Source organism: Tupaia chinensis, unplaced genomic scaffold, assembly GCF_000334495.1.
Source record: "Tupaia chinensis unplaced genomic scaffold, TupChi_1.0 Scaffold000646_1, whole genome shotgun sequence".
Taxonomy (NCBI): domain Eukaryota; kingdom Metazoa; phylum Chordata; class Mammalia; order Scandentia; family Tupaiidae; genus Tupaia; species Tupaia belangeri.
In genome coordinates this window covers 2,538,734-2,562,158 of record NW_006160167.1, presented here as the reverse complement: position 1 = coordinate 2,562,158, position 23,425 = coordinate 2,538,734, and the positions used below count along the sequence as shown (strand labels likewise).

At 35.0% G+C, this 23,425-nt stretch overlaps 1 protein-coding gene and 1 non-coding gene across 2 annotated transcripts in view; one reads left to right on the top strand and one right to left on the bottom strand.

The window, feature by feature from the left end:
• Window positions 1-23,425, bottom strand: part of STK3 (serine/threonine kinase 3) — a 316,622-nt gene that overhangs the window by 67,822 nt on the left and 225,375 nt on the right. The window lies entirely within an intron of this gene.
• On the top strand, window positions 5,552-5,657 carry LOC114009865 (U6 spliceosomal RNA). Its single transcript, XR_003551263.1, has one exon. It is a non-coding gene; the product is annotated as a U6 spliceosomal RNA (small nuclear RNA).

Below are 23,425 nucleotides of genomic sequence, written 5' to 3'. Positions count from 1 at the left end.
CAGAAAGCGAGAAATCACTCCCCAGGAGGGATGGCCACGCTGCAATCCCATCTCCTCCATCCTCCTCTCGGGATCTTGGGCACATGCACACACACACGCGCCTGGCGTGAGTTTAAGCCACTGGGTCCAGGATGCGAACCGCAGTCGACTACGTGGGAGTCCAGAGACATAGCCATTACACTAACTGCTGGTCCCCAAAATGGAATTATTTTAAATACGTGAAAAAAAAACCCTCAGATGTTTGTGTCTTCAAATTCTCATGGGAAGATCTACACTGAGGCAAGGACAGAAAAAGAGCTCGTTATCAAGGTCTTCCCTGCTTCTCTGGCCTGGATGCAGTGGCTGTGGGGTGGTACCGGGCAAGAGGAAGAAGGGGGAAACTGTAAGCAAACTGCTAGTCAGAGATCCCAAGTATAGCTCCTGTGTTCCATTCTGCAGTAATACATCATCTCCACTGTCAGTAACAGAAGAGTGAAATCCATCTCTTTGTGGCAAGTACTACATAAAGCATGATGTGGCCCTGCTCGTCAAGAGATTTTGTTCATGAGTAGATCATTACTTCATGCAGTAGCGTGTATTTTGTCATTATCTGGAGTATTAGGGAGGTACATATGTACTTAAGGAGTTTATGAACCTCAACAGCTTTTATCAAGATCACCAATAATCACTCTGTTGCTAAATATACAGTAGTAAATTACCAGTTCTCATCTTCCTTGAGCTTTGGTAGAATGTGAACCAGAGGAACATTCTCCTTTTGTAATGCTTTCCTCACTTAGCTTTCAGGGTAATAGATTCTCTTGGTTTTCCTTCCTACTGCACGACTGTCTCTTCTCAGTCCCCTCTGTTGATTCCAGGGCTTTTTCTCAGTTCCTTACTGTTAAAGATCAGTCCTTAGGCTCTGCAGTGGGCTGAATAATGGTCCCTCAAGATACCATATCCTGATCCCTGGAACCTGGGGAATGTTACCATCTCCATTTTCTGTTGTTATAACAGAATAGCTGAGGTTTAGTGATTTATAAAGAGAAGAGGTCTGTTATGGCTCAAACTTCTGGTGAGGGCCTCATGAAGTGCCATGTTATGAAAGAGAAGTAGAAGGGAAAGGGCATGTGTGGAAGAGGAGCATATATGCCAGTCATGGGAAAGTGTGCCAGGCTTGATTCTCTAACAACTCACTCTTGTGGTAACTAACCATGAGACTCAACACGCTCCTGCAAGCGCAACATTAATCCCTAATGATCCACCTCCAAACACTATCACATTGGGGCCCAAGCCTGAAATGAATGTTGGTAGGGACAAAACACACTGAAACCACATCAGTTACCTCGTGACACAAAACCTTTGCAAATGTTATTAAGGATCTAAACTTAAAATCCTAAAGACAAGGAGATGTGGGCAAGCCTTAAATGTGACCACAAGTATAGGAAGAAGAAAAAGGTCTATTTTCAGTATCTAGAGCTGTACCTGAATCCTTGGTACATAGCTCCTTCCTCCATTTTCAAAGTCAGTGGTGTAGCATCTTTTCTCTCTTACTCTTCTGCTGTCACATGACCATTTTCTCTTATGTAAAATCTCTCTGCCCCCCCCCCTTATAAGGACATCTGTGACTACATTTTAGGGCCTACTAAAGTAATCCAGATAATCTCCCCATTTCAAGATCCTTAAGTTAATCATATCTGCAAAATCATTGCCATGTAAAGTATAATAACATTTACATGTTTCAGGGAGCAGCATGCAGACATCTTAGGGGACCATCGTGCAGCTTACTACAGTCTGCCCTCTGGTCCCCCAGGATTCACATCCAACCCATGTATGAAATAAATTCACCCATCCCAGTATCCCCAGAAGTTCCAATCCATTTCAGCACCAACTCAATGTCCAAAATCTCTAAATTTTATCAACTCAGAAGTCCCAGGAAAGAGTTTTGTGGTGAAATAAGAAGTGACTGTGAATGGGTACAAGGCTTCTTTTGAGGGTGATGATAAAAAGTATTCTAAAGGGGGCAGCAGACAGCATGGTGGTTAAGGCACTGGACTCACACATGGCCAACCATAGTTTGAGTCCTGGACCTGGTGTCTTGCTTTCTCACTTTCTCTCTCTCTCTCTCTTTGGTGAGCACATATGCCCTATAGAGAATTAAGTAATAATAAGTGAAACTAAATAAATAATTCTTTTAGAAAGTATTTTAAAATTGATTATGGTGCTGACTACATAACTGTATATGGCTTAAGCAATTGCTGAATTGTACATTTTAAATGGATGAATTATACAGTTTATGAATTTTATCTTGATAAAGTCACTATAAAAATTTTAAAATAGTTGTAGCTAATTATCTTTTAGGTTGGTTTAAAAAACAAGATATAATTTGGAGGGAGTTATGGAAAAGCAAATTTAAAATTAAGTTAACAATTTAGGTTTAAGAATTAGTAAAAAAAAAAAAAAAAAAAGAATTACTGTCCCAATTTGACAAAAATTATGCAAACATATTTACTGGTGCACATATACTAAAAAAATCATTCAAATAAATATTTTAATCATATAACCTTGATCTCTTTTAAGGTACAGAATTAGGCAAGTCCATACACTGATGATGTACTCTGATGTATTTATGAACTAATGTAGGGACCCCCAATATTCCACCACCTACTTTTCTCCTTCAGGCTTAAGCCCGTAGCAGGCCTTGAACATTCCCAGGTACTGATAAAGGTGTTTAGATTGTTGCCCAAAACACTGAAAGAAATTGGCCCTGGTCCTGGGACAAATTCCTTAAGTTCTCATGTAAACTCCGTACCCTGACCCCTATGCTGGGGACATTCCTAGCTAGGCAAAATGTCTTTCACTCCCTGTTGCAAGGACACACTGCAGCCCACTCTGTAAATTCCCCTAATAAATGCTTTGGAGTGATCAGCTGGGAGTTTAGTACTTCTTGCTTTGGATTCTTACAATATGGGGAGAGGCAGCCCCCTGTGAGAACTCCTCTGCCCCTACTTCAGGGAGAACTCCAGCCTTAGATTTGGCAGGACAAAAATCAGCCAGTAAATAAAGTTCAGGAAAACTGATCTAAAAAAAAAAGTTTTCCAAAACTCATTCCAAATTTGTCCAATCACATAGCTATTATTTCTCTAGTCATACACCTTAGACTTTTTTAATCTAAGAGATCTGCTTAATGATCTAACTTGTTAGAGTCAGCATATGAAATGGAGTTTATAGAAAGTAAAATAATTACAGGAACAAAATATCTTTCCTCCTCTTGTACAAATATGTTTAGAAAGGATTAAACGGCAATCTCTTTTTTCCTAAGCACTCAAAAGGTTGGTAAACCAATGTAAGTTTTATTTACTTGTAAGCCTTTTAAAAAGTACACATATAATTAATGCTTTAATAATTTTGAATACGATGTATGTGTATAAAATACATATTCATTTAAAAACCTCAACTCATAACACTGAAATACTTACAGTATTTATATAAACTACCTTGTGAGTAAAAATATGTTTCACTTAGGGGACTATTACAAAGAGGTTGGTAAAATTAATAAAACATCATAATGAAATTATATAAAAAAGAATTACCTTGATATACTTTAAACTTTGATTTGAAAGAATCCTACCTAGTAATTAAACAGCTCTTTTAGCAACAAGGGCATAAAATAAAATGATCTCATAAGCCTAAGCATAGCATTCATGACAGATAAACCTTAGATTTATCATAAATCAAAATATACACTGGAGAATAAAGCAAAGTAAAAAGTATTATGACTAACAATCTTTCAACAAGATTGCAAATTAACCTAGTTTACCAATATTAACTGATTCACCTATACGTTAAAATTAGTCACAAATCCGTAGTCTTTCAAAAATTCTATTTTTCTTAAATTTGTTAAGATTTTGTTTGAAATGTAGTATCTAGTGTTCATTGACATTTACTGAAATTACCTCTTTTTCATAAAAACAAGTTCTTTACTTTGAACTTTTATACAACTTAATATCAGGGTATTTTGCTCAATGGTAACAGAGGAAATTCAAAAGAAAGGTTTAAAAAAGTGAAGCACTAGATTTGAAAAAGAATCCTGTTGCTGCTGGTGTCCAGGTTACACACCAATATAAATGAAAGCAAAAACTGGCAAAACCAAAGAATGATCTTGGTACTCATAACTGTAATCTATATTGAATTTCTTTGTGAAGAAGGATTACTAGGGATACTAGATGCCACTTCCTTATGTGGCTACTAGGTATCATTTAGTAGTCAAATTCAACTTAATGCCTAATCCAGAGGCATACCACAAATATGCAAGTCCTATTTTTGTCTATGTCAGATTTATGTATGCTATTTTTCTCCTTCTAATTTCTTAATCAGCTTTATAATAAATTATAACTTTTTAGCAGGTCAAATCGTCTCATATTCCCCACCTCATCCCACTCCCAATTTTCCCTCTTTTTTAGCCCCTGCAACATCAGAGATTTTTTTTTTTTTTTTGAGAGAGAGATTTTTGGTATAGGGCGCGTGCTCACCAAGAGAGATAGAGCAAGATGGAGAGACAGAAACGAGAAATCACCCACTGGGGAGATGGTCATGCCACAATCCCTTCTCCTCCATTCTCCTCTTGGGATTTTGGGCACGCATGCACGCATATGCGCCCAGTGTGTTTTAATCCACCAGGTCTGGAACTCGAACTGAGGTTGACTACATGGGAGACCAGCAATGTAACCATTATGTCATCTGCAGTCCCCAGAGGATTTTTTTTTATACTGTAAATAAACTCTAGTAATAATACTCATTCATAGCTGCTCTCAATGACATTATGAATTAGTATCCATTTGAACTATTAATAATCTATACGAAATATTTAAATATAATTTTTAAAATAGAATTCATATTTGAACAAGAAAATGCCAAATAGGGTTGAAAGTAATCATATCAAATTTTAAATTCTTCTTATAAATGATTAATTCCTTGTTAAGTTCAGGGTGGGAGAAATAGTGTTTGATTTATTTTTGCAAACATCTGACTTGACTGGGTGGCAAACCTGATGACAAAACATAGGGAAATATATGGGAACATAAATACCATCCATTTTATATATTCAATCTGACCCTAAAAACTTAACACTCTATAAAATAAATAAAATGGAATAGTTTTTATTTTGAATAAGGTGGAAGGAGTAAACAGTAACACAGGAATGCTTTTAAAACTCAATTTAATTTTTGGGACCAGCAGATGGCATAATGGTTATGTCACTGAACTCCCATGTACTCGACTGTGATTTGAGTCCTGGATCCGGCAGCTTAAAACTCATGGCCGGGCACGTGTATGTATGTGCCCAAAATCCCAAGAAAAGAATGGAGGAAAAAAAAGGATTACTGAGTGGCCATCCCCCCTGGGGAGTGATTTCTTGCTTTCTGTCTTTCTGTCTCTGTCTCTTCAGCGAGTGCACACGCCTTAATAGCAAAAAATCTCTCTAAAATTTTTTTTTTAATTTAACTTAATTTTCTATCTTGCATGTGGCTCCCTTGACAGAGTTACTTTCTAAAAGTGAAGTAAAAAGGCACACAAGATGCTCGCTTCGGCAGCACATACACCAAAACTGGAACAATACAGAGACGATTAGCATGGTCTCTGAGTAAGATGACACACACATTCATGAAGCTTCCCATACTTTGGGGGCCTTCTTCATCCATCCCCCAAGAGGAAAGAAACAGAAAACCCATTCACAGGAGTATCATCACCGTCACCTCTTTGAATTGCCACTTCTCTCTTGAATTTGAACTCTGGAGTTACTCTACGGTTTGGGAAGGTTGGGTTTTTTACTGGTTTCCTTTTTTTCTTTTCTTCTTTTGGTTTTGCATTAGGATGTTCTCATCTGATGGCTGCCATGAACACAAAGTACTAGATGTTCTCGTTGACTTCCAGTAAATGCGATGGGAGATATTCAGCAGTTCTTAGTAAAGTCCATTATAATAATGGTTTACTTTTCTAGTTCAAGAGCATCTCCCCCCCACCCCCAATGTATGCTTTTTATCCTTTTTGCCTACTTCCCTCATTACTCGCTGTGGGTGGTTTATTTCGCACGCGTGCAGATTTTGTTACAAATCTGTTTCATCTAGTAAACTGAAAATTATTGCTTAATCAACTGCTGTATGTCTTTTATATTTAAGGCCTTCTCTCCCCTTCCTTATGAATTCTAATTTAGTAATTTCAAATGTGACCTTTTATATCTAAGACCAGTATAGTAAATTTAGCCCAAAGTGGCAAATAATGAGTAATACTGTTATAATATGTTCCAGTCGCACATCAGTATGTTAAACAGGTAATGTAAGAAGTTCTTTGAAATGTCAGCTATTAAGTTCTGAAACATACATCATGCGTGAATGAGAGTAAAACCCAAGTTCTCCTTAACTTAGCTAACGCAGTGTGAAAAATATAAAAGTGCAACCTGTCAAGAACACAGGTTATTTTTTTTTTCACTACAAAGTTAGCAACTTTGCTGTTCCCTCTCTTTTTTTAACTTTAAAAATAGACTCCTTCCAGAAAATGGAGCAATAAAAGTATATGCCACACAGAGATGAAATATTTGTAGATATTTTTATGCACCTTTTATCTACTTGGAAAAATAAACATTCCTGTTTTCACATTACAGCAACCGATTAAGCGGAAATAAATTATTTTTAATAGAAGAGTGATCCACATCTCTATTAGTTAGGGCATGGGAAAAAGTGTTTCATAAAAAGGATATTTAATTTTATTTGTAGTGTTAATTCATTCAAATAGTAAACCAGACATTTTGTTGGTTCAGTAGTACACTTCCCCCTTTAGGGAAGGAAATGTGAAGGATGAATGATGTGTAGACTTGGTGACAGTTAAGGAAGTAGGATTTAGACAAAGAACCTAGAGATGACAAGAATGTAAACTTACTTTTCTTCAAGGGTAAGCAGTATGCTCCCTGGTGATACCCAGATCATAGTAAGATTACTTGGATAGCTGGTTAGGACCAGTAACTAGATCAATACGACTATGATAATATTTTGAACCAAATGTTAATGCTTGATACAGAATTGTAAAGCAGCATTTGGTTCTTACAGAGTCTTGAGGATGAATTTTAGCAGTCCTCAAGGAATTAAACTTGGGGTATTTCTGAACCATACACGGCAAAGCCACTATACAGGAAACTGCAGAGTGAATTTTGCTATGAGGGTATCTGAAAACTGAAACTGAGCGGTGTATCATGGTATAGTTGGACAGTACTGGCCCTTCATGATTCAGCTATATGGTATAACAGACCTTTAGCCAAAGGTGTATGAGAAGCATAAGGCTATGGAAAATCAACTATTCAAAGTAAAATTCTTGACAAATATTATACTTAAAGCGGATTAGAAAAGGTGTCATGTTGTAGGCTCCTGCTAGTGCAAAAGGGTTTTTTAATTCAAGATGCAACTGAATTACAAAGTTCTCAGTTTCACTCAGTTTCAAGTTCTCTAGAAATGAAGCAGATAAACACATCTAAGAGCATTTGTTTGCCTTTTAAAATTCCCAAAGCTCTACCATAAACATAATTCTTAGTGTTTTAAATGATTACATTTTAAGATACATAATGGGTTACACAAATATCGATGCTACAGTAACATCTTAAAACAAAATAAACACAAAGGTATAAATACCTAAACTGGAGGAAACTCAAAGCCCTCATGTTAATTCTTAAATGTAGTATTTCTAACTTGTGACAAACATATTGGTAGGTGGCCATTTTTTTGTGTGTGTGTGTGAATTAAAACAACTGGGGCCTTGAAATAGAAAAAGAAAAAATAAAATAACTGGGATGTAGTTAAAATTTTATATATCAAGTGATTGCTATTCAATATTGCAGTGAGATGTTATTTTTAGTTTATTTGAAATGTCTGAAAAAGAGGGAGGGGGAAGCAAACGCTTGAAATTTGGAAAACCCTAAACCTTTGCTAAGAAATGATAATTTTCGCTTAACATTTTCTTTTTCTTTCTTTCTTTCTTTTTTTTTTTTTTGGAGAGGTTTTTGCTATAGGGCGTGTGTGCTCACCAGACAGACAGAGAGAGACATAGAGACAGAAAGTGAGAAATCACTCCCCAAGGGGGATGGTCACGCCGCAATCCCTTCTCCTCTATTCTCTCGGGATCTTGAGCACGCACGCACACGCACCTGGCGTGAGTTCTAAGCCACCGGGTCCGGGATGTGAACCAGGGTGGACTACGTGGGAGTCCAGCGACATAGCCATTACACTAACTGCTGGTTCCCTTAACATTTTCTTAAAGGATATAAAGGGTTTATAACTGATGTAATTAAATTGAATCATAACTACTGGTAAAATTATGGAACATAATTATACCCCACAGAAGAAGTTACAATCTAAGAATTTTAAATAATAAAATCCAATTTTGTTTAATTGTATCAATTTCTGTATTTATGTGAACTTATTAACAGTAAGTTTTTTTTCTATTTTTTAAAGAGAGATTTTTGCTATAGAGCACATGTGCTCACCAGAGACACAGAGAGAAACAGAGACAGAAAGCAAGAAATCATCCCCTGGGGGAAGGCCACACCAGAATCCCTTCTCCTCCAATCTCCTCTTGGTATTTTGGGCATGCATGCACATGCACCTGGCATGAATTTTAAGCCAACAGGTTCAGGACTCAAACTGTGGTCAACTATGTGGGAGTCCAGCAACGTAACCATTATACCATCTGCTGGTCCCAAATAGTAAGTTTTGAATGAAGTTAATCTTGTCTAAGCAAATGAGTCTGTAGACTGTGATCTTCCCATACTAAAAAGTACAGTACTTGGAATTATGTTATTGCTGTAGTTGTAAAGAACTAATATGAAAAAAAAAAAAGGAATTTACACAGTAAAAAAAAGGCACATAATAAGGTACTTAAAATACTATTGCAGAATAAATAAAATATTAAAAGCTTGAAAAGGAGCTTTTCTTTTGGAGAGATTTTTGCTATAGGGTGCATGCACTTGCTGTAGAGACACAGAGAGACAGAAAGTGAGAAATCATCCCTTAGAGGTGTGACTACAATGCAACGGCTTTTCCTCCATTCTCCTCTCAGGATTTTGGGCATGCACAAACACGTGACCCACTTGAATATCAAGCCATGGGGTCCAACACTCAAACTACAATCAACCATGTCGGAATACAGTGCCTTAACCACTATGCTACCTGCTGGTCCTGAAAAGGAGATTTAATCGTTAGTATGTTACTCTAGCTAAACCAATTAAAACTAGAATATTAATTTATATTTAAATAAACTAATCTCAAGTAAATCTCAGAAATATGAGGATAATATACCCTAACTCAATATTAACTTTATTAGTATTTTCCAGTGTTCTAGGAAATTAATTAAATTAATTAAAACAAAAAGTGGCTATTAAATGAATAAAATCTAGTAAGATAACTATTTATATTTGTTGAATGGAAATCATTTCAAATGTAATGCTTCATAATCACTATTTATATATTTTATAACTTTCAAAATATAACAGTGTAAGATACTGAATCTTGAAAACAGGAGGTAACTACCATAAATTTTGTATGCCTTCTTAAATGTAATATTTCTAACTTGTGACAAACATTAAAGACAAAAAATTAAATCCCTATCCTAAAAATGAAAAAGAGAATATAAACACGTAGTCACCTTTAAGTGTTTCAGAATACGTTCTTTTAAAGGAATGCTAACTGATGCTAGTCTAATTATAAGAAGTTAAATAAAATGTTAAGTACATTAATATGAAATTGAGTAAAAGGATGAGCTGGTATGATTCCTGAATGCCTTTTCTTATATTGTTACCGTTTCTTTTAGAATTTATCATGAATTAGTAATTTCCTAAATGCAATTCAGGCAAGCATATGGATACATAAATGCCATGCATGTTCACCTGGAAATAAATTATCAATCTGAATATAGAACCTGAATAGAAAAAGATCAAGTGTATTAAAAGTACTTTTCCTGCCCTTAGAAGGGGATTTTAATAGCTGATATTTGTTTCTGATAGTAATATAAAACAGAAAGCGGATTAGAAAAGGTGTCATGTTGTAGGCTCCTGCTAGTGCAAAAGGGTTTTTTAATTCAAGATGCAACTGAATTACAAAGTTCTCAGTTTCACTCAGTTTCAAGTTCTCTAGAAATGAAGCAGATAAACACATCTAAGAGCATTTGTTTGCCTTTTAAAATTCCCAAAGCTCTACCATAAACATAATTCTTAGTGTTTTAAATGATTACATTTTAAGATACATAATGGGTTACACAAATATCGATGCTACAGTAACATCTTAAAACAAAATAAACACAAAGGTATAAATACCTAAACTGGAGGAAACTCAAAGCCCTCATGTTAATTCTTAAATGTAGTATTTCTAACTTGTGACAAACATATTGGTAGGTGGCCATTTTTTTGTGTGTGTGTGTGAATTAAAACAACTGGGGCCTTGAAATAGAAAAAGAAAAAATAAAATAACTGGGATGTAGTTAAAATTTTATATATCAAGTGATTGCTATTCAATATTGCAGTGAGATGTTATTTTTAGTTTATTTGAAATGTCTGAAAAAGAGGGAGGGGGAAGCAAACGCTTGAAATTTGGAAAACCCTAAACCTTTGCTAAGAAATGATAATTTTCGCTTAACATTTTCTTTTTCTTTCTTTCTTTCTTTTTTTTTTTTTTGGAGAGGTTTTTGCTATAGGGCGTGTGTGCTCACCAGACAGACAGAGAGAGACATAGAGACAGAAAGTGAGAAATCACTCCCCAAGGGGGATGGTCACGCCGCAATCCCTTCTCCTCTATTCTCTCGGGATCTTGAGCACGCACGCACACGCACCTGGCGTGAGTTCTAAGCCACCGGGTCCGGGATGTGAACCAGGGTGGACTACGTGGGAGTCCAGCGACATAGCCATTACACTAACTGCTGGTTCCCTTAACATTTTCTTAAAGGATATAAAGGGTTTATAACTGATGTAATTAAATTGAATCATAACTACTGGTAAAATTATGGAACATAATTATACCCCACAGAAGAAGTTACAATCTAAGAATTTTAAATAATAAAATCCAATTTTGTTTAATTGTATCAATTTCTGTATTTATGTGAACTTATTAACAGTAAGTTTTTTTTCTATTTTTTAAAGAGAGATTTTTGCTATAGAGCACATGTGCTCACCAGAGACACAGAGAGAAACAGAGACAGAAAGCAAGAAATCATCCCCTGGGGGAAGGCCACACCAGAATCCCTTCTCCTCCAATCTCCTCTTGGTATTTTGGGCATGCATGCACATGCACCTGGCATGAATTTTAAGCCAACAGGTTCAGGACTCAAACTGTGGTCAACTATGTGGGAGTCCAGCAACGTAACCATTATACCATCTGCTGGTCCCAAATAGTAAGTTTTGAATGAAGTTAATCTTGTCTAAGCAAATGAGTCTGTAGACTGTGATCTTCCCATACTAAAAAGTACAGTACTTGGAATTATGTTATTGCTGTAGTTGTAAAGAACTAATATGAAAAAAAAAAAAGGAATTTACACAGTAAAAAAAAGGCACATAATAAGGTACTTAAAATACTATTGCAGAATAAATAAAATATTAAAAGCTTGAAAAGGAGCTTTTCTTTTGGAGAGATTTTTGCTATAGGGTGCATGCACTTGCTGTAGAGACACAGAGAGACAGAAAGTGAGAAATCATCCCTTAGAGGTGTGACTACAATGCAACGGCTTTTCCTCCATTCTCCTCTCAGGATTTTGGGCATGCACAAACACGTGACCCACTTGAATATCAAGCCATGGGGTCCAACACTCAAACTACAATCAACCATGTCGGAATACAGTGCCTTAACCACTATGCTACCTGCTGGTCCTGAAAAGGAGATTTAATCGTTAGTATGTTACTCTAGCTAAACCAATTAAAACTAGAATATTAATTTATATTTAAATAAACTAATCTCAAGTAAATCTCAGAAATATGAGGATAATATACCCTAACTCAATATTAACTTTATTAGTATTTTCCAGTGTTCTAGGAAATTAATTAAATTAATTAAAACAAAAAGTGGCTATTAAATGAATAAAATCTAGTAAGATAACTATTTATATTTGTTGAATGGAAATCATTTCAAATGTAATGCTTCATAATCACTATTTATATATTTTATAACTTTCAAAATATAACAGTGTAAGATACTGAATCTTGAAAACAGGAGGTAACTACCATAAATTTTGTATGCCTTCTTAAATGTAATATTTCTAACTTGTGACAAACATTAAAGACAAAAAATTAAATCCCTATCCTAAAAATGAAAAAGAGAATATAAACACGTAGTCACCTTTAAGTGTTTCAGAATACGTTCTTTTAAAGGAATGCTAACTGATGCTAGTCTAATTATAAGAAGTTAAATAAAATGTTAAGTACATTAATATGAAATTGAGTAAAAGGATGAGCTGGTATGATTCCTGAATGCCTTTTCTTATATTGTTACCGTTTCTTTTAGAATTTATCATGAATTAGTAATTTCCTAAATGCAATTCAGGCAAGCATATGGATACATAAATGCCATGCATGTTCACCTGGAAATAAATTATCAATCTGAATATAGAACCTGAATAGAAAAAGATCAAGTGTATTAAAAGTACTTTTCCTGCCCTTAGAAGGGGATTTTAATAGCTGATATTTGTTTCTGATAGTAATATAAAACAGACTTTTTATCCTAAGTTATAAAAGAAAGATGACTTTAAAGAAATATTTATTTAACACTAAAAATATAGATTAAATTGTTACCAATAGCTAAACTGGTAGACATGATATTGTCTTTAAATTTTTAGTTCTGAAACAAACTGGAGTGCAAAAATTCCATATATATTATTTTTAAAAACAGCCTTTAGTATATAAAATTGATTTTTTTTTTACTTTCAGATTAGTAAAACCATAAATGAAGATGATGGTATTTGATTGGCCTGAATTTTTCAAAGTTCCTTAGCATGAAATCTGTCTACATAACTGTATGCTTCTATGAACCCAGAGCCAACATGAATTTTATAATCTTTTGGACAGCATGAATTTACCTTACAAACTTATTACATTCACAACAGAACTCATTAGTTCACCCTCCATACTCAACCTCTAAAACCTTTTCTTTCCTCTTTTTCTATTCTTTATCTCAACCAAGGCAACTTCATCGATCTAATTCTCAATCAGAAACCTTCTTCACCCTAATCTCCTACACACAACTGATTATCAGATTCGGATGACTAAATAAGTTAGGCAATTTCTTGAATCTAGCCTCTTTTCTATAATTCTATTATTTTTGCCTTCTCAATTTTGCCAATTTCAACAGTCCTTAATCCAGTTCTCCTAGGTCTTCAGTGTCTACAATTCCTACCTGTGCTTTACTTTGGCACTAAAAAACAAATTTGATAAGGGTTATTCCCTTGATGAAAGTTTTACGCTAGCTATCCACTGACCACAGAATTAGGGCTAAATATATGCTCGAAGACTCAGTTTGGCAGTGAAAGCCTTAACAACCGAGGCCACTTCTGTGTCCTATCCAATGGTACTCTGTTCAGTAGACATTGCTGCCTTTAGGAGCTATTCTCTGGCACAGCTGAAGTGTGCAGAAAAGCATTCTGTGTCAGTGGCTAAGCCCACCACTCTGGATCCTATGCTTCTGTCTGCCCCATGTCTGAACTCACACTTTATTCTACAGATCTTCAGTTCTGCAGCTACCCAGAGTTCAGGTTCAGTGCCATTGTTTTACCCATATGCTTTCCCCCCCACTTGATTAATGGCTTTACCTTTTGGCTCAAGTTAACCTCTTCACTAAAGCTTAGTCATAGTATAATTATTAAGTACTGTAAGGTAAATTCTGAAGTCATATTTCCTGAGTTAAAATTTTGCCTTTGTGACTAACAAGCTAAAAGATTTAGAGCACTAAATTTAATCTCTCTGTGCCTTAGCTTCCTCAATTGTGAAAATGGGACTACAATAGTACCTTCTGCAAAAGATTTGCTGCACTGTCAGGAAAGTGCTTTGAAAAGGAACCAACACAGTCAGATCTCAATATGTGTTAGCTATTGATATTATTTTTACTGACTTATTAGCTTATTAGCCAAAGCAAAAGGATAGGACACACTGACTCATAAAGTTATGCACAAAATTGCACATAGCACTCCAAACTTAATAAATAACTGGTTAGTTAGAAAAACAATTTCAGATGGTGAAGTTTCAAATTTAAAGTAGCTTTCTATCATGAGTGACATCAAAATGTGGCACAGTAGCCCAAATTAACGAAAGTCTGATAGTTTAAACGTGGAGTCAAGAGAAAGTGTTAGTGACTACAGACAAGGGAGAAATACTTAAAGTGAGGGTACCTGATATAAAATACATAAAGTCATAGGTTGACTAAGTTCTGAAAAATTCTTCAAGAAAGAATTTTTTACACAAAAAATTTGATAACAAAAAAAGGGTGAATTTCTAGCATATAGAAAGAGGTGCTGCTAAATGATGAGCACTAGACAGGTAAGGATTGTACAATAACTCAATAATTTCCTTAACTCAGTTGTTTAAAGAATACTTCTGGAAGATCATACCTATAATTACGTAATAAGAGAAAATGGAAAAACAGAATTTGCAAACATTAGCTGCAATTCTCTGATTTCTGTACACCAAGAAGGAATTTATCCGCACCTTTTCCTATAGCACCTAATTTATAGATACGTTAAGGAAAAATCTTTCAATCTTCATAGTTAGGACAGGAATGATTAAATGCTTAAAACTGAAAGTAACACAATTGCAGCAATTTTGTGCCATCACTAAACTTTCAGTGACATAGATAGTAAATTTATTTTAACTTAAGAATATAATCACTAAAGTGTCTATTTTAGTTCTTTCTTCCATTAGCAAAGATAATCCACAACTGGCTAGTCACGTCACTTGATTACAACACAGTACAAGAATATGAATGGCTATTAGCTTTTATATATTATTTACATGTTTGTAGCCTTTACTATTATGTAGCTGCACTTGCATTGTCACATTAAAGAGTTAAAAGCTAAATTAAGGTCAGTGTAATTAAATATAGAGAGTTAAAAACTAAATTAAAGGCCTGGGTTGACTCTAATCCAGGTTACTGAGCCTTGTATAAATACCTTAATAATTAACAATGCTATCCTGCATAAACAAATTTTAGCACAAACCATTACTTAATTTATGAAGGAAAAAAAATTTCTTAGTTAAGAACCAAGAAAAATGGACTTCAATATAAATCAACTGGATAACTGTAGTGGTTAAAAGAGCCTGATCCCCTATGGCTGACTGCTGTTCAAATCCTAGCAGGTGGTATGGTGGTTAAGGTGCTCGACTCCCACAGGTTCAATTGTGTTTCGAGTCCTGGACATGGCGGCTTGCTTACTCTCTCACTCTGGGTGTGTGTGTGCCTGGTCAAAATGAATAATAATATATAAATAAAACAGAATAAATAATTCTTTTTTAAAAAATGCATGCATATGTGCATGCACATGCTCAAAATCCTAGTGGAAAGGAGAAATAGAAGGACTGTGGTGTGTCCACACCCCTCTGAGGAGTGCTTCCTCTCTATCTCTCTCTGATAATACACAGGCTCTCTGAAAATTAAAAGGAAAAGAAAAAAAAACCCAAAAGTTGGGCATGAAATCAAATAAAAAAGCCACCAATACTTCAAAACAATTAAGATAAATTTTTTTCAAAAATACTTTTATATGCTAAAATACATAATAGTAGTTTCATTTCCTCATTAACTTACCATCTATGATTTGTCCATAATTCTGATAAGATGCTTCTAGTTAGTAGAAACAAATATTGATGGACAAAATTATAAAACAAGACTATTTGGATTTTGAATCAAGACACCTAGATTTTGGATTGAAAATAAAATTTTATTTTATGGAAACCTTTTGCAACATGAAGAATCCAGTCTAATGATGGCTTTCTATTTGAGTGAATGAGAGGGGAAAGGTTGCTTACTTAATGTCAGGAGAGAAGAAAAAGGGACCAGTCTTAGTTCAACAAGGCCAACAAAAGAATGATGTCTTCTCAGTAAAGACATACATCAGGAAGTTGGATGGAAGTCAGTTATGGACAAGTTCATGATACTGAACTATTATGTAAATTCTGAAAACCTGAATTATAAAACTATAATAATAATTCCATATTTAAAGATATTTCATTTATGACAGTTACAGTAAAAAACATTACTCCATTATCAAAACACAACCTGATATACATATTACTAGTTAATCAAACCTAACAAGTTATTTGAAATCTAATGGCTTATTTACTTTAAGCAGTAAACACTGTAGGTCATTAGTCTTAAATGAACAAATAATAAATTAGATTGTCTATTCTCTGATCCCAAATTCCCCTATTGGTTAATAGCTCTTTTGATGTAATCATCTCAACAGTCCCAATGCTTACTAATTAAATATCCAAAATGAGGTTATGAACAGAGGGTCCATGTAGTCAAAATAACTTTTTCAGACATCAACATTAGACATAACATATGCTTGGAGTACGATATCTTTGTTTTAAAATGTAAAGTAGCCAATTTTTTTTAACATAACCTTCTAAATAAGTGACATTCATAAAAAGGGCAAGTGAGTACGAGGAAAGTTTGTGCTTTTTAGAACTTTTGGTAAATCATTCTTCTTTTGCCATGTGTTTTAAACATTTTAATAAATTCCAACATGGTGACAAGAAACCACATACTGCACCTGTGCTTTCTATCTTAATTAATCCAGTAAGTACATGCCCGCTTAAAGGAAATGATAATTACTTCTAACGTAAGGTATTAATTACCTAAATACACAGAATTTGCTTAATGTTTCAGTAGACTCTGCCTAGATACAATCACTAAATAAAAATTTCAGAAAACACAGAAGCCTTAAAACACATATTTAGGAATAAGAAAGCAAAATGCTCATTCCACTTCAGGTAGCTGAATGGATTAAATTACACCAAAGGAAAAAAACAGTGTAGTAGTACAGAGACATTAATTTTGTTGTTGTTGTCTTTAACACTACAGAATCAATTAAATCTAGTTTGGTCGCCTGGTGACTATTAACATTATTTTCTACTTGTACATGAGCACTTATCTTTGAAGCAGGCTACTTTCCTTTCAAAACAAAGGTTATGGCTGTTTTAAATGCCTTAGTAGATTGATGGCCAAAACCTTGTAAAAATTCTACATGGACCTAGACAATCACATGACACAACTGTGCACACGCCACACCATCTGTTGCCTATGACTGCCAGCACAGATTTCGTGAGCTGGCAAAGAACTGAAATAGTCAAGAATTCTGCAAGTATTTCAAAGTGCAGGCTTCTCATTAATTTTAATTTCCTGTTGGCTCTACAAGGAATGAGTGAGTAGTGAAAGCACAATGTGCCACATACACTCAAGTTCATGCCACATGTACACCTGTAATCATAAACTCTTATCCAGGGCTATTCACTGAAACATTTGGGATTTTGTGTTTATTTCTTTACCCCAGAAGAAATAAATATAAAATATCTAGTTATCTTTTCATACTTTGTTAATACTCTTGCAAACATCTGGAAATACTTGACAATAATCATTTAATTAATGCAAAGCTAATTGATGACAATATGCTTTAATACTTCACTCAACTGAAGTGGTTTCCTTAGTTCACAGAACTAGGGACTGAAGAGAACAACCAGTTCTTTGACTAAAGGAGCACACTACAAGGGAAACTTTCAGCCAAAATCTCTTTTTGAAAAGCAAAAACCCTCATTTGTATTTAAACAGACAAAGCAGATAGTAACATACTGCTACACTGGTTAAAAAATTAACAAACAAGCTGATAGCTGCTGCTGGCTTAAGTGTTTACTTTAAAGGCTTTCTATAGGGCCTGCGTTTCTGAGAGCTCTCTAAAGAGCTGTGCTTTTTTTTTTAACTTTGTTTTTGATTGTGGCATAATTACACACACACTGTGTGTGTGTGTGTGTGTGTGTGCATATATATGTGTATTTTTATGTGTATATGTATGGTAAAATGTGATGTTTTGATACATACGTATATTGTGCTATAATCAAATTAGGGTTATTAAATATCCATCAGCTTAAACATTTATCATTTCTCTGTGGTAAAAACATTGAAAATCCTTTCTTTGGGGCAAGCAGGTGGCATGGTGCTGAATTCCCACATGGCTGACCGTGGTTCAAGTCCTGGACCTGGCAGCTCACTTTTTCACTTTCCCTCTCTCTCTTTTTCTGGTGAATTAAAAAATAAGAAGAACTGAAATTAAATAAGTAATTCCTTGAGAAAAAAATAAAATAAAAATCCTTTTTCAAGCTAGTTTGAAATATATAAAATAGTACATAGTCACCCTACTGTGCATTAGAATACTGGAACTTATTTCTCCTAACTGTAACATACGGTAGGCTCTGTTTTTAATGTTTTGAGGAACTTCCATACTTTTTCCATAATGGCTATACTAATTTACATTCCCATCAACAGCATGTAAAGGTTCCCTCTTCTCCATATCCTCACCTACAATTGCTATCTTGTCTTTTTGGTAATAGCCATTCTAATTGGAGTAGGATGTTATCTCATGGTGGTTTTGATTTGCATTGTCCTGATGACTAGTAATGTTGGGCACACTTTTTTTTTAAACTCATACTTTAACTCCATTTTCCACAAGCCTTCTTAATTACTAGAGGACACATGTGCTCACCAGAAAAAAGAGAGAATGCAAGAGAGTAGGGGAAAGCATCCTCTCAGTGTCCGGGGAGTGTTCAAGCCACTTTTCTCCATCCCATTGGGATTTTGGGCACACATGCACATGAACCTGGTGTGTTTTTAAAGCTACTGGGGCTGGTACTGTAACCCAGAGCTGAATCATGTAAGATCCAGCTCTCTCAATCTCCAGGCTACAGGGCTGGCCTAAGCATTTTTTCACATACCCACTGGTCATCTGTAAGTCTTTTTTTGAGAGATGTCTATTGATGTCTTTTGCTCATTTATTAATTTTTTTGTTTCTTTCTTTTTCCCTATTGAGTTGAGTTCTTTAAATATTTTAGATATGATCCAGCAATCCTACTACTAGGTGGTGTATATCTAAAGGACATGAAGTCATGGGTTCCTGTAGTCCACCACAATCTCCAGTTTTTTTATGACCCCTTCACAATTGCTGGCTGTGTAGGAGAGTGATAAGACTCTAAGAGAGAACCACGTCTCCAGAACAAATGAGGATTCCTAAAATGCCCATGGCAGATACAGCAGCAGGGTTGGTTTTTCTCTGAGTTTACTGTGTTCTGCATTTTACAGCGGTGACATCTATTTTCCTATAACTACATTGACTTGCCAAGCGAGGAATCAGAGGCAGGCTAGTAGAAAACCTAGGAAAGCCCAAGGGAAATTCACACCTGAAGAGAGAATATTTTTTTGCCTTGCCACAACTATTATGACTTTTTCTCTAGCACTGCCCTGAGGGTTCTTGTGAATAAATTAATTGTTAAGAATCAGAATAATCAAGAAATGTTAACTTACAATTCACTTTGAATCAAAAGCAAAAATGACTGATTTACCTAATTCCTCTTATACTAGTAATAGTGTCAATCCTAATGTCTTTCTTCCTTATATTTGGAACCAATATAGTGGGTTAACAGATGGCTTTTAAAGTTTTTGTTCTTATTCCAAAATCTTTATGTTACCCAAAATATATCTATTTAAACATGATACTGTAATTTCTGCACAACATGATCTACACACGCTCTATTTAACACTAAACAATCTGGATGCTAAGGCTGTTTGGAAATAATTCTAACAAAAACTGAAACATTAGAGTGGCACTGTAATAAACAGATTTGCCTTTTACATTTGTTTTAGAAATCTTTAGGCACACCCAAAGCAGAATCTTTTCTTTAATGGAGTTAGAATAATCGGTTCAATTAGCCCTAATCTATTTTGTCTCCTATCTATACTAAAGCCCCCAAATTGGTGACCTCATAAATTCTCTTATAATCTCATTATACCCAGGGACATAACACAAAACAATTCACAGAAAATACAAAAGACAAAGTCTAAAAGTTTTAAAGAAAATATACAAATTATATTGCATTCAGGCTTCCTACACTTAACATCTGTCTAGCAGGTGGCTCTCTGTGTAAGTTTTGTCCTTTAGGAATCTAATTGGAACACCCCAAGAGACAACTAAGTGTTCTCTTTTATTTTTAGTTTTTGAAACTCCTGTTCCTCGAGGCAGAAAGAAAAGCTACTTGTATCCTGAAAATATGGTCAAAAACAACATGGGCTTGTGTTAATAAGCAACTTCCATTAAACAGATATAGAAACCACAAAACCCAGTTCTCTTTCTGGAAGGCACTTTGAGATACATCAGAAAGAGAAAAGACAAGCACATAAACCTAAGCACACTTTGATGAGTCACATTTTTAACATTCTGTACCTAACAGATGAAGGAATGAATAAACCCAATCTCCCCTATCATTAACAGCTGCTTCTTAAATGGTAATTTACCTTTGCTTATAGTCCATTTCTCTTCTTTGTGAACAAAGTATTCTACCAAGTATTTACCAAGCCCATCAAATTCCAAATTTCACCAAATCATAGGTGCCCCACCTACTCTTCCTCTCTAACTGCTCTGTTCTTGTCCCTCGTACATACTTTTTCTTGTCTTTTAACCACTCACTACTCCTTTAGCAATTCTTCATATACCTCCTGGCAACTCTTCCTTTATTCATCTCTTATTTATTACCTTTCATATTCCCTTGGTGACTATCACCAACATTTTCCACTTTCTTCAAAGCGAGGCAAGGGTGGAGGAGTTCCAAATTACAAGTGTAATAAAAGCTGGGGAAGGAAGAACTGTTCTTGTCCTCCACCCCACTCCCTTCTTGAGGCTACATTATCTGTATAAGTTACAGAAACAATTCTTCACAGATCTAGTCTGCGAATCCCTGGAAGACTCTTTCCTACTGTGAGGGTTATCTTCCTTTATTAGTAGTTGTATTATTTACTATCACCAATTATATTTACACCTTAACCAAAATAATACTCTTCAGTCTAGTAAATTGCCTGTTTCTGTTGCTTAATCTTTCCTAATGTCTTCTACATCTATTCCTGTCTTTGTTTTCTTTCCCATTTTATCACTATATTATCTCAATCTCATGCCACATAATTGATTCCTCTTACCTCTAATATTTCCCATCAAGCAGATCTACATGCTAAGCTTGCAATTAATATTCTTTTTTTAATAAAATTGTCATATATTTCATTTATTTGAGTGTGTGTACTTGCCAGAGAAAGACAAAGAGGAACACTGAGAAATACAAAGAGGGAAAGTGAGAAATCACTCCCAGGGAGGATGGCCATGCCTCAATTCCTTCTCCTCAGAATTTTGGGCATGCACACACACACATCCCACATGATTTTCAAGCCATCAGGTCTAGGATTTGAACCACTGTCAACCATGTAGAAACATGGTGTCTTAACCACCATGCTACCTGCTGGCCTAACATGAATATTCTAAAAACACTTTTCAGCAGGTCATTCCCCAGCTTAAAAACCTTCAGCAGCTTTCCACTGTCAATGAAATAAAAATTAGGACTTTGCAACCTTACAAGACTTCTCCCATCTGACCCAGACCTATCTTTTTTTTATCTCCCACACTGTTCCAAATTAATCGCCATGGACTTGAAAAGTCTCTACTTCACTGTCACTCAACAGACTTGTGTTTTCCTATCTCTAAGCTTTTTATTACACACATCATTCTTTGTAGTGCCTGCCTTCCCTCTTCTGGTTACCTATAGAATCTTTTATAGTTTAGACAGTCACCTTCCATATTATAATGTCCTAAACTACTTCAATATTCACTAAGTCCTCATCTTATCCAAAACCAAAAACCACAGGCCTGTCTGATACTGTTCTGGATTACAATTTAACACTTCATTAATCTGTGTTCTGTCTTCTTAATAATTCAGAATATATATATATTTGATCAGTATAATATACTGAATTTATGTATTTATATAAAAATAATTTTGCCCATAGTGCCTAGCTTAATACAGAGTATAAAGTAAAACATTTGTTGGGCCAGCAGATGCAATCACGGTTAAGGTGCCAGACTCCCACATGGCCAACCACAGTTCAAGTCCTGGACCTGGCAGCTTGCTTTCTCACTTTCTCTCTCTCTCTCTCTGGTGAGCAGATGTGTCTTAGATCAAACTTAAAATAATAATAATGATAAATAAAATAAATAATTTTGAAACAAAACATTTGTTAAATTAGCTTAACGATGTCTAACAAATTTTGGAATTCCCAGATAGAAAGACGAAAATCTATGATGAGCTGAATGTGTTGCTGAAGTTTACATATAAGATCTAGCCACTGAAAAAATAATTCACTAAACTAAAAGAAACCTAGGTGAGTTTGTGAAAAGCCATGTTAAAAAAGTTAGATAAAATAAAACTTCTGTTAAAAAAAAAATAAAACAACTTGTATGTGTGTAAAAATTGTAAAAGAGTACTGCAGAGCAGCAGATGGTATAATAGTTACATCGTTGTACTCCCACATGGTAGACTGCAGTTGAGTCTTGAAACTCACACCAGCTGCATAGGCACACATGCCCAAAATCCTGAGAGGAGAAGGGCTTGCTGTGTGGCCATCCTCCCTAGGAGGTGATTTCTCACTTTCTCTCTGTCTCTGTGGCAAGTTCATGTACCCTATAGCAAAATACCTAGGAGAAAGGAGAAGAAAGAAGAAAGAAGAAAGGAGAAGAAGGAAGAAAGAAGAAGGAAGAAGGAAGAAGGAAGAAAGAAGAAAGAAGACAACGATGACAATGACTACTGAAATGGCACTTATCAAAATCACTAATAACCTCCAATTTCTTAAATTCAGTATCCCAATTTCTATTGAATTTTAATGATCAAAATTTCCAGTAGATTGTTTGCAAAGATGACTGCAACAATTCCTTCCATTCTATGAAGGCTTTGCAATATGACTTCGTTATTCCTCCCATGATGAGGTGAAGCTATTTTTAGAACCCTTAAAGTTGGACTGATCTGATATATTTGGTCTAACAGAATATGGCAAAGTTGATTCTATGAAAATTATTTTCCCCTCTTATGCTTTCTTTATTGTGGTAAATATATATAACATAAAAAATAATCATTTTCAAGTGTAGAATTCAGTGGGATCGGGTACATTTACACTGTTAAACAACCACCACCCAATATTTTCTGTCTCTATGTACCTGACTACTTTAGGTAACTCATAAAAGCCGAATTATACAGTACTGTCTTTTTTTATTTCCTTTTTTAAAGGAATTATTTTATTTGACTTTGTTTATTTATTTTCTTTTAGGGTTTTTTGTTTTTTTTTTTTTTTTTTTTTTTTTTTTTTTAGAG